The sequence below is a fragment of the Cyprinodon tularosa genome, unplaced genomic scaffold (assembly GCF_016077235.1).
Source record: "Cyprinodon tularosa strain WSP-4 unplaced genomic scaffold, ASM1607723v1 ctg197, whole genome shotgun sequence".
NCBI classification, from domain to species: Eukaryota; Metazoa; Chordata; class Actinopteri; order Cyprinodontiformes; family Cyprinodontidae; genus Cyprinodon; species Cyprinodon tularosa.
In genome coordinates this window covers 3498464-3510654 of record NW_024038720.1, presented here as the reverse complement: position 1 = coordinate 3510654, position 12191 = coordinate 3498464, and the positions used below count along the sequence as shown (strand labels likewise).

Below are 12191 nucleotides of genomic sequence, written 5' to 3'. Positions count from 1 at the left end.
GTATACAAAGGCCAGTGTATATAATTGGCAGACCAGAAAAGCTAATTAGAGAGAATGAGTTGTAGCAGAGGCAGAAAGTGGCCAAAGGAAAGAAAACTATCTGATTAGGAGGAACATAGCATGTAGAAACATTAGAAACCCAAGTAGAAATGTAAGAAAAGTCCAAATACTCTTTAAAGAGCACTGTTATCCAAACAATTGCAAAAAGAAGTGATTCTGGTCAATGCAGTATTGTTATTCCAAGTGGCTCAGTGGTGCTGGAGTATGACGGAGAGCCCTTGTCCATTGTTTTTTCAGACATCGTGTATATTATATGTATTATCACGTATATTCTTTGATGGTTGATGTGGTGGTCCGTCCAGTAAGGCACAAGGACAAAGGCATATAAAAAAGTATTTTCTATTTATTTCCAAAAAAATCTTCACAAAAAAGGACTTACATCTAATCTAAAAAATATATACTAAAATGTGCCCAAAGGAAATCAACTAAGGCATACCTAACTCAGGATAACAAACCAAAAAACTGACCCCCACACAATGAACACACAGGGAATTTATACACAAAAGCTAGCCTACCCAAACGAGGAGGGGTGGGAGATGAGACAAAGACAAACAATGTATAAACATAAATAACTAATTCAAACCAACACCTTTTGACTACAACACAACTATCAAAGGAAAACAACATAACACCAAAAATGTTTTAACAGTTATGCCATAAGTGGAGATAGAGAAGCAGACTCTAACATCCAGTCCCCTACTTCCAGCAGCCTGATGGTACATCCCACTTCCTGGTTTGCCTTTCAACCAGTCCTCTCCACTCAGCCGGTCCTTCAAACTCAGCATAGAAAAGTAGTTAATTCAAATAAACAAAAGGTGTTTACTTAGGCCCCGTCCACACGAAGCCGAACCCTGGCCTAAACGCACAAATTTTTCACCAAACCAGCCTCTCATCCATACCAAGCCGGCGTTTCGGGGGTCTGTAAACGATCTTTTTTTTATTCAGCCTTCAGAGTGGGAAGATTTTGAAACGCCGTTTTCACGTTTCCATCTTTAAGCTCTAACCGCATTTTTTTTTTTACACGCATGCGTCATAGCGTCGCCTCTAAACACGCATGCGCGACACAGTATCACAACAACAATGGCGCCGTACTGTGTTGAATGGTTGCTGCTAATGCTACTCACCCTGCTTTCGGGCTTACAGCAGAATCTTCTTCTTCTGGAATATCTCCAGGAAGAACAGAGCAATATCGACGACATAGTTCAGCACCTGAATTTGACTGAATCATGAAAAAGGACCCGCAGGGCAACCATGTATAAATATTAGTGCTCATGCCCAACATTTCGTCGCCTATTTTTGCTTTGGCACGACAGCGCCACTTATAGGCCTGGCATACATTTTGTAGCGTTTTCATGCATTCGTGTGGACGATCACATTTATTTTACGTCTCCGTCTTTACGACAAACGTTCTGGAAAATTTTAGCGTTTCGTGTTCGATTTGACTTCATGTGGACGGGGCCTAAATGTGTGCACCCATAATAGTAAACAACCTTTAATGTACAAATGTTCTACACATTTTTGACTAAAGCAAGCTCAGATTTTATAAACCTCCTGTTTTTTCTTACCCTATCTATACCTGTACAATCACACATATAATGTAATTTTCAAAGTCAGTTGTCATAATTGCCAAAACATGACCAAAAATGAATCAAAGGGAGGCTGTACATCAGATTAATAACCCACTGTTATTCAAACCAAAGCTAAAGTAAACGGAGAACCTGTCATGGTTTTAGGCAATTTTCTGACCCAAATGCAATATTCTCTCAGGAGACTATAATAAGCCTTTGCTAGTTTTATGGAGAAGCAAGATAGGAAGATGACTTAGTTAGAGAAGGGATGTAGGCTCTTTTTCAGTTGCTGTTTTGAGTCATCTTGAAACTATCATTAAGATACATCTCCCTGACGGATCAAAGCTCAGGGAGAAAATGGGCTCAGGTTTTTAAAGTGAAATTACATGTTTTACAGAAGTATTTTCTTTAAGGAAAGTGGAATTTTCAAAGTGTTGAGGGAACTGCCTCTCCAAAAGGAAGCCAAAATGTCAACATCATAGAAGCAGAAACAAATAAACCTCTTTAAATCTGCAAAATTCTCTATAGAAAACAGACTGCCTTGCCCACTGACAAATTATAGTATTCAGCTGTGATTTAGCCTCTTGTATACTTTTCTCTGACAAGTTTGCCATTCCACCATCCCCCAAAGATGTCACTTAAGCAAGTTGCATTCATAAATATGGATCTCAGAGAGCAGAATTTGTTCACACAATTATGAATTTAGATTCTTTATAACAATTAAAAAACAATTAAACTAATCCACATACTTGCCTGAGTGGCTTTAATCTTTTCTTTACAGGTTAAATCTGGTGACTAGATCAAACTTTGTTTAAAGATGAATGAAAAGGCTGGAACAAGGTTCTTAACAAATGAATGAAGGTGAACAGGAAATTCAATCATTTATATTTGCCATTGACCTAATGCATACATCTCAGATATTCTTAGCCTTTCATCAAACTCGTTGCTTAGCAAATGATCAGCTTGTGTTGTCTTCCCCTTAACTTTTGTAATAGCCTTGGTTCACATACAAAAGGTTTTTCATGGCATTGAGCATGGTGGTGCAATTGCACCACAGCAGCTATTTCATTTGACATGCAAGTTTTTATTATTTATTTCTTAAAGACTTGCCTTCCTTTAGTTTGTTTTTTAATGTTACTGTGTTAAAAAAAAGCTATGGCCAAAGGCTTTATGTCTTGAGAGCTTTCGTAAAAAAAATATCTTAGGTAGGCGCAAGTATTTCAGAAGGACAATTATTTCCTGATTAAGCTATTGCAGTTAGATGTTGAGACCAAGCCACTCTTAGTTGTATATGATTACTAAACATATTTTCTCCCATCTACTGGAGCACATTCACACATTGTTTGATGGATACAAATAAAATGATAGCAACAGGCCAGGGTTAAATGTTAAGACAGGAAAATAAACTCTTGATGTATATTCCATGGCGAATATCATGCTTAATATGATGTAATAAATGTAGTTTGATAAATGATTTTCACCAGGTCAGGTTAAGCAATGCATTCAATCTTATTACAATCTGCTGATTTGTATACTGTAAGTGTGTGTGTGTGTGTGTGTGTGTGTGTGTGTGTGTGTGTGTGTGTGTGTGTGTGTGTGTGTGTGTGTGTGTGTGTGTGTGTGTGTGTGTGTGTGTGTGTGTGTGTGTGTTTGTGTGCGGGGGGGGGGATATTGTATGTAGGAAAAGGTACAATATTTTGATTTCAATATTATGGTTTTTAGAGGTCTCTACCTGGAATAAATTCACTTAAATCCGTTCAGACTGGATAAAAATGGAGTGTTGGGACCTACAATGATCTGAGGATTCTTATAAATTGCTTTCTGTCATCTCAAAACATTTGAATTATAGCAGATGAAAAAGGATACTAACTAGTGAGGCATGTCTGCAGGATGTCAGTTCTTCCATCTGCCTAATGGTGTATAACCTTGTCAGGGTCTAACATATTTTTATTGGCATACATTTCTTATTCAAGAGCCATTTTACTGCGATGCTTTACTAAGCTTTATATTTATTTTTCTTCTTTACTCATTGCTATAATCCTAAAAAAAGAGAAATTGAAAATATTTCTATAACTTTGTTTTGTTTCCAGAATAATAGATGAAAATATTTGTGACAACCAATTAAATCTACTCCAAAAACAGAAAAAATATATACTTTTTGAACTACCGGTAGTATAAATATATAAATCAAACAAGTGAATGCAAGGAGTGTTTTGTTTCATGTCATTGTAAAAGAGCTTAAAAAAGTGCAACAATGCTTAGAGTAAAGTCAAATCATTTATTAAAATGCAGAATGTATGTCAGGTAGTGTAGGGAAGTCTTTTTTTTCTTTTAAGAAAGCTCTTCAGTAAATGGCATGTTGCTGCTATCATTACACTGACAAGTGTGCCTTTTTTAATCTTATTTTTCCCTTTATTCTTTCCATCATACTTCAGATCAATTTTCTTCAGCCTTACAGGCACTGTCATCTTGTTATTCAGCCCTTTGCTTTCAGAAAAAAAAGTACATCCTTTTGAGAATTGTCATTTTGACAAGTTTTTTCAGTCTGCTGCTTGTTAGGCACACTGTTCTTTGAGACATACATTTTAAATGCTATTTAACTTTGTCGTGGCCTTTTGTGAAACTTCAACATGTGAACGTTCAACATGTAGAGCTCAAATTTATTTAGATTTATTGTTATACAAATGGCCAAAGATGTAGAGAGAGTTTCTTTAGAACAGAGGGCGAAATGACAGGTAGCTGAGGAAAAAGGTAATAATCTCACCTGCATTATGGCTGATCACTAATGGAGAAACTTGTCAGTGATGGATCTGTCCCATTTGAACTTTAAAGCAATACCTCATATTTAGGATATACTCATCTTCAATTACAATAAAGCTTTTAATGTACAAGTAAGGAATTTATTAACAAGATAGGACATATAATCTGAAGTCATTTGTTTGTATGTGTAGTTTTTTTTTATTGTTCTATTGAAACACCTTTCTTGAAGCCTTTTCATTATTATCACAACATTTTTCCCATGAGTAATTTTCCATTTTTACCATATGCCAATACTTGATAAAAGTTAGCAAATATAATGGACATATGGATGTAACATATGGATTATTTCTAAAAATCCACTTTACAGGGTAAACTTTAATTAGGTACTCCATTTTTTTTAATGCACTGCAACCAAATTGATATTTTGACATGATAAAGAAAACTTGTTGGAGTTCAAACAGGGCAAAAGAAAGGTAAAAAAGAAATTGAGGTGACTAAAAAGCTGTATATTGGTCCCAGCTCTAGTATAATTCTACCAAACAGCCATATCGATACAGGGAATGGTCCAAAAAGGTGAAAATGATGAGTGGCAGTTGTATGAATGCAATTGTCTTGTGGATGGCAGAGTTCAAAGGAGAAAGGGGATGACTGGCTTGGGATGATTAAAAGGCATCAAAAGCTCAAATATGCAGAATACTGTATCTCAGTGGGCAAAAATCAAGTGAACATTTAGATGGGAAACAAAAGTGAAAACCCTTGACAGGAAACTGAGACTACAATTCAGACAGAATCTGGGATGTGTTCTGATTAAAGCTGCAACGTTTAAAAGATTGGGTCAAAGTTTAGTATAGAAAACATGAAAGCATGGATTCGTACAGGCCACTGGTGGCGTAATGGTGAGGGGGAAGTTTCCCTGGCACACTCTGGAAAACCAGAGCTTCAATGTGTTTCTTTTCCTAACCAAGTGAAACTTGTTTATGAATCCATTGTACCTCTTCTCTGATGAGCATTTCAGATAGAACAATGAAACCCATAGCTAAGCTTTAAACCTTCCAGACTGTGTTCATCCAGATTTAGGTTATTTGTCAGTGTCAATCTTGTGGTCAGTGGGTGATTAATCTGGGGTGGACCTTGTCAATAAAATGCTGTAGCAGGATCCAGCACGCTCTCATGCTGTTCTGAGCGCCCTATGGCCAAATGTAACTAACGATGCAAAATATTGCTGTTCAATTTATTTCAATCTGATTTAGTTAGCATTGAAATTTTAGAGCTCATAACTGTTATTCTTTGCAAAAGAAAGACATGTTAAAGAAATAAACAAAAAATAACAAACCAACAAGAGCATCAGTCAAACATCTCATTCATCATGATTGAGATAAATGCCAGCAAGGGATTAGGTTTCAGTCCTGTGCCATCTTCAATCAGCTTTATTTGGTCTCATCTAAATACATTCATTCATGTATCTCCTTTTCTTATGACAAGGTTGGCCTTTACTCCTCTGTGAAGCCTAGCATAATAATGAAAAAAAAGTCACACATCAGAATGTCTCATAGATGCTAGATATTCCTCTGACCTTTACAAATACAACACGGGCGGCAGTAACCCTGTCTAGAACCTGAAATATATCATTTTAAGCTCATACTGTAGATATGAATTTACACAAAAAAGTAGCAGCTTTGCATCGTAAAAGTGGCTGAATGAATTGGCTGTAGGATATTATTCTAAAAGCCGCTGAACATCTCCAGGAGCTTTTGTTTAAACATATAACACACAGACACTCATCCTGTGCTATTTAGAATCAAGTAATCTTATACAAAATAAGTGGTAAAACTGAACAAAAAATTACTTTGGAATTTAGCTTTGTGAAAAGAAAAAAAAAATCAAGCACAGCTATACAGAGTTTATGGATTTCAGTTTTTTTTATCTTATACTGTATATCCAAATTTTCACAGTTAAGCAGATGTTACATTACTCAGTTTATGTTTATTCAGAGGGTGTGATAGTATATTTGTTTTGTTATACCAACAAGGAGCATAATAAATGTAATGCTTTCCGACAATTCTTTGTAAAGTTGCAGTTTTATAGACTGAGAGGGCTATTTAGATTACATGGAATCTGCACTGGATAATATGAGGCAATTTTTACTGAGAGCGGTAAGCTTTAAAAGATTATATTATGGCTGTGAAGCTGCTGTGAGCAATTAAAATAACCTAAGAAAAACAGATAGGAATTGAAGGCTTTTAAGCTCCTTTCCATAGAGGTATTATTTTTTACAGAAGATTTACAGTAAACAAGCCTTGTATTACATTATAGATTAACGTTGCATTATCTCTATAAGCACTCTATTTCTAAATCATACAGATTAGGGCAAAATTACATCATATCTACTAATGCGTTTGCAACATCCACAGTAAAAACTAGTGTAAAAACCTGCTAGTTTTAAGTAAACAACTGTTTCCCCTGAAAGAAAACAGTCTTCAAAACAAATAAAAACATTATTGTTTTTTCAAATAACTAGTGTCACAGAAATTAAGCAATGTTTGCTGGCAAAAAATGTCCCCTGTGCATTTTTATTACACCGGATTGTGTTAGTGAAGCATAACATTAGACACGTGAAATTGACATCAACATCAACGGGAAACACCATTCACGAGAACAGCTAATGCAATTCTCTGGTGTTTAATGTGCTGGATGTCGCCAAAGTTATCATTACTAATTGGAGTTTGCAACACATCAACACCACTGCAGACAAAGAAATTACTCAAATGCTTTTAGAGTTCATTGTTACACAAAAGCACACCACTTACAAGAGATCACAAATAATAGAAGCCTTATATTTCAATAGGGATTAACACTTTTACATTACAGACACATTAGGAGGTCCTGCATGGAATGGCTAAAGTAATTGATTTGAAACAGCTTAGAATAAGCATTACGAGTGTTGTCAAAAGTACACAAATTTGTTACTTAAGTAGAAGTATAGATTTGCACTTTGAAAGTATTAAAGTATAATTAACCTTTAAAAAAACAGCCATATGCCACTATATGAACTGAAAGATCAATTTTTGGACTACTTTGGAAAATTGTTTGAGATAGGGCCAAGGATGAGGAAGGTCTTGTTGGACTCCGTCTCCATCTCCCGATACGCTCTAGACTTTGTCCGACCTTTCAGACATTTAAACATCTTTTTCTGAATCCAACATTGTAGCATGGAATAGACAATTTGCATTTGCATTTTAAAGAACACCTGCTTGCCTCTAATGATTTCCATTAGCTAACCAATGAGTGTTTGCGTTATATGACTCATCCAATTACACTAGTTTTCACTAGATGTGGATGGCGCCAATGATCTGCACTGGATGGCGCTCATGACGTGAAATAAATATTTATAAACATCAAACTGAAGCCAAGAGTAACGAGTAACATTTGCTTTAAAAATATAAGGAAAAGAAAGTACAGATACTTGTGTGAAAAACTTCTCTGTAGAAGTCAGAAGTAGAAAGAAAAATAAGTAAAGAAGTAAAGTATAGATACCTAAAAAGTGTACCTAAGTACAGTAACGAGGTATTTGTACTTCGTTACTTGACACCTGTGTATATATGTAACTTGTGGTTGTGTAAAACGTTTATTTGAAACTGCTCAATTGAAGAAAAAATGTTTGATCAACTGGTAAGGTTTGTCTATTACAAACAAATTACAATTTATAGGGCAAAAATATAGTTATCGCGCATAAAGTTAAGTCCAGTTTCACATTTGAAATAATTTATTGCTTGAAAATATAAATCTTGAATAAAAAAAAAAAAGTTTGATTTTTTTTTTTTCATCAGCACCCTAACTGCAGTTTTCTCAAGATTGTTCTACAGGAAAGGGCAATTATAAAGAGGAACAGGCATAAAGATATGTTGTGCGACAATCATGTTTTTGGACATTGGGAACCAGTGTCCTTATTTCATCTTGACATGATGACCAGAGAAGAGGATAAAAGCTTGGCTTACAAGCAGCTCTAAGATCTCTGCAACCGCCCCTTTTTCAGTCACATGGCAGTGACCAACCACCCCCTCTCTGTGAGAAAAGAGAAAACCACACAATAAACCAGATATCTTTCTCTTTCCCTGCTCTCTTGCCCATGAAGCTGGGCTTCACTTTGTCAGGATCTCCAGCAAAATGGAGATCCAAGGCCCAAAGGGACCCAGATCTCCAGAATCATCAAGGATAAGTCAGAACCTTTCAGAACCAAACTGCTGCAAAACAGACCTTTTGCAACACATTTCTCTTGAGTTTCAGAACTTATAGAGCCAGACTGGACGAGAAATCCTGCCTTGACGTCAGCCACAGAGACAAAGAAAAGCCCTGCTGTGAGCCACTGAGACCACAAGAGACTGCCTTGCGGTTACCACTGATGAGTAAAGACAAGCTAACAGCATGGACTGCATGCTACGCTACGCTATACAGAAACATGCATTGAGCTGTTGTTGAAAGCTTGGACAAGCTTTATTTGACTAAGCGTTTAAACACTGGTATAACATTAGTGTTCCTCAGATTCTCATTACATTTCAATTACCAAGTATGACCAAGAGTCATTTAGTAGAATCCTGATGTCTATTCGCTGCTAGCTATTTCAAAGAGGTTAAGGAATCATTTGACTAAAGGTTATTGGTTCTTGATTAAGCAAATCATTTAATAAAACACTACTTGGCCAAATAATGTTTTATTTACCTCATGGATTTGCATTGTGAATTGGTCTGAAACATTCCAATTTCTCTAAATTAGTGAAAAGCTAATTTGATCATATCCCAAATTCTTCCAGATAAACTGTTTTCAAACACAAAATCCATCTTAAACTGAAATATTTTGCCCTAGTTGGAAGTGTTAAACTGAAATACGTTTGAATTGAAGCTGAATGATTTTTGTTAATCAACTCTTATATATTGAACAGAAGTTGTGCTGAATTTATTCCACGAATGTGCAGAATTAACTGTTTGACCATGATTAGCAGATCACTATCCTTAGTAAATGCCTTCTCAATCATCTGGATCATGCCTACCAAAAAATATGCTTAAGTGTGAGGAAACTGCCAGACAGTTTTTGATTCAGTTTTTCAGAAATTTTTTGACACCTTCCAGGAGTATTATGAGAAATCTGATTTGCATCTAATTTGGAATGTGTTTCGGAGGTTGTGCCTGGAGTGTGTTTAAAACCATCAGTGCTCCAACTACAGGGCCTGTTTCAGAAAGTGGAATAAGTCAGAACTTGGAATAAGTTCGGGAGTAAATCCTTGTACACCCAGGATTTTTTTGGTTGAAGAAGGCCAGATACTCTGTGAAAAAGCTCTTGTTGCAGGAATTCTTGAAGTTATTCTCAGTCTGTTGCGTATCGGAGTTGAGATCAGACAGAAGAAAATGGTCAGAACTGGTTTGTCCAGGAGCCTGTAGATATTTGAAAGCAAAAGCTTCTAATGCTAGATGCAATTGGATGCATTTTTAACACCGATTCATAGATTTTAGAGAATATATTTATTTTTGCAGAGTCAATAATAAATATCAATAAAATTACAGCCAGATATTGCTTATATGACACAACAAGGATGTGTTCTTTGTGTTGCACTTATTTTTATGCTGAGGGTATACTGTCATGATGGGTATCAGGGAGGCCCAATATGCAGAACACTGACGACACGGATGGAAAGTTTAACAGAGTTTATTGCCAAATTCACACATATAATAAAGACTGATGCAATGGTTCTGGGCTGGGACCGGTTCACTGGCGTCTGTGAGAAAGACAGTTTGGTTAGCGAAGGCTTGGTTGAGACTTGACTGATCGTGTTCAGGTTTGTACCTTGATGAGACGTAGAGGAGGCTTTGGGAGCGGAACTGTTGGGTCCGGAGAAAGCTTGGGTTGGCAGAGTCCTTAAGCTGTTTCAGCGTCTTACTTCTAAAGGCTGTTTTGACCTTGGCTTGTCTTTCCAGCTCGGTATCCAGAGCTGCTAGGAAATCCAGAGAGTGAGTCTTCAGGTTTGGCTCGGAGGGCTGGCTCGGCAGGTTAAGCTCTTCCAGAGCTTCACAGGAGAAAGAACAGGAAACCTGGAAGCAGAGACAAAAGGGTTAGAATCCAGGTTGGACTCAAAAGAGACTTGGTTCACTAGGGATCTATGGCTTAAGTGCTAACCAACTGATTAAGACACTGCGGCATCGGGGCAAGGTCTGAAGGCAGCTTAAGTAGTCCAGGTCCTCCAGATGAGATCATCAGCTGCAGGTGTGCAGAGCAGCTCAGCAGGGAGGATCCAGGGCGGACTCTGCTGGAGAAAAGGTGTATTTCTCCAGCTCCCAACATATACTGTCAGAGAAATGGCTTTAAATTGTTACTATACAGTTTAGATGCCCAGATTAATCACAATTTTTCGACAAGGTGTCATCCATCTTCTTTGGCAGGGAGGAGGAAATCCAGACTAAGGTTGAAAGGCTAATTAAATCTTAATTCTATTCAACCATTGTTGTGTATGTTTAGCTCAGTTACATCTTATAACTCAGCTTTGAAGACAGAAAAGATCCAAAAAAGTTCAGAAAGAAACCGGAATTAGGCATCTTATAAATACCTTGACCTCATATCATATATTTTGGGTTTTCCCGGCATAATTGGAAGAACATATTGTTCTCGTATTAACTGCTTCTTCCACAAATATAATATAATATATTATATTTATTTTTTAATTTGTTTAGGTTCTTTTTTGTTTTAAACATATTTTAACATTTTCTTGTAAATACACCTTATACAGCTTTTTCACAGAAAGATGATAAAAAAAAGAAGAGAAAAAGGTTTGGCTTCTAACATTTTGATTATATTTTGCTTATATGGCTAACAAAGACTGTGTTAAACATTTGGAATTGGAATTGGAACAGGAGCTAATAACTTGACCTTACCTAATTTAACTGGATTTTATCAGCAACATTCTGTCATGATGGGTTTTACTGAGAGGCCCAAGATGCAGAACACAACGGACTCAGAGGAAAAGTTAACAAGTTTATTGTTACACAAGCACGTAGTAAATGTACAGTTTGCTGGTTCAGGCCTGGGGACTGGTTCACTGGAGTCTGTGAGGGAGACAGTTCAGTTAGCGTTGGCTTGGTAGGAATGGATCTTGAGGGTTTCAGGTCTGTACCTTGAGAAGCGTAGAAGAGACTTTGGGAGAGGAACTGTTGGGTCCGGAGATGGTTTGGTTCAGCAGAGTCCGATAACTGTTTCAGCGTCTTACTTCTAGTGAGGGTGTTGACCTTGGTTTGTGTTCCCAGCTCTAAATCCAGAGCTGCTTGGAAATCCAGAAGAGAGTCTTCAGGTTAGGCTCAGAGGGCAGGCTCGGCAGGTTAAGCTCTTCCAGAGCTTCACAGGAGAAAAACAGGTAACCTGGAAGCAGAGACAAAAAGGTTAGAATCCAAACTGGACTCAGAGATAGCAAAGTTCTCAGGAGGTTCAAGGCTAAGGTGCTAACCAAACTGATTAAACACTGCGGCGTCGAGGCAAGGTCTGAAGACAGCTTAAGTACTGTGGTCCTCCTGATGAGATGATCAGTCACAGGTGTGCAGGCAGCTCAGCTCAGGAGGATCCACGGAGGACTCTGCTGGAGGAAGGTGGAACTTCTCCAGCTCCCAACACATTCGTTCCTGGTGGGCTACACCTAGAAGCATATTTCACACACAGATAAAACATTTTTTGTTACTAAAATGAGTGTAATGTTAAGGATACAACTTTAATTTCTATCAAATCCCAGTCATGTACTAGTCTCTGCCATGATAAATCTCTGTAGTTTTC

General features: G+C 37.1%; 1 long non-coding RNA gene across 1 annotated transcript; it reads right to left on the bottom strand.

Annotated features, from left to right (window-relative positions):
- Positions 1-11392: 11392 nt before the first annotated feature.
- LOC119782695 lies at positions 11393-11667 on the bottom strand. The gene is made up of 2 exons (XR_005280699.1): positions 11545-11667; positions 11393-11476 (listed from the first exon to the last, which is right to left on the bottom strand). It is a non-coding gene; the product is annotated as an uncharacterized LOC119782695 (long non-coding RNA).
- Between the last annotated feature and the right edge of the window lie 524 nt (positions 11668-12191).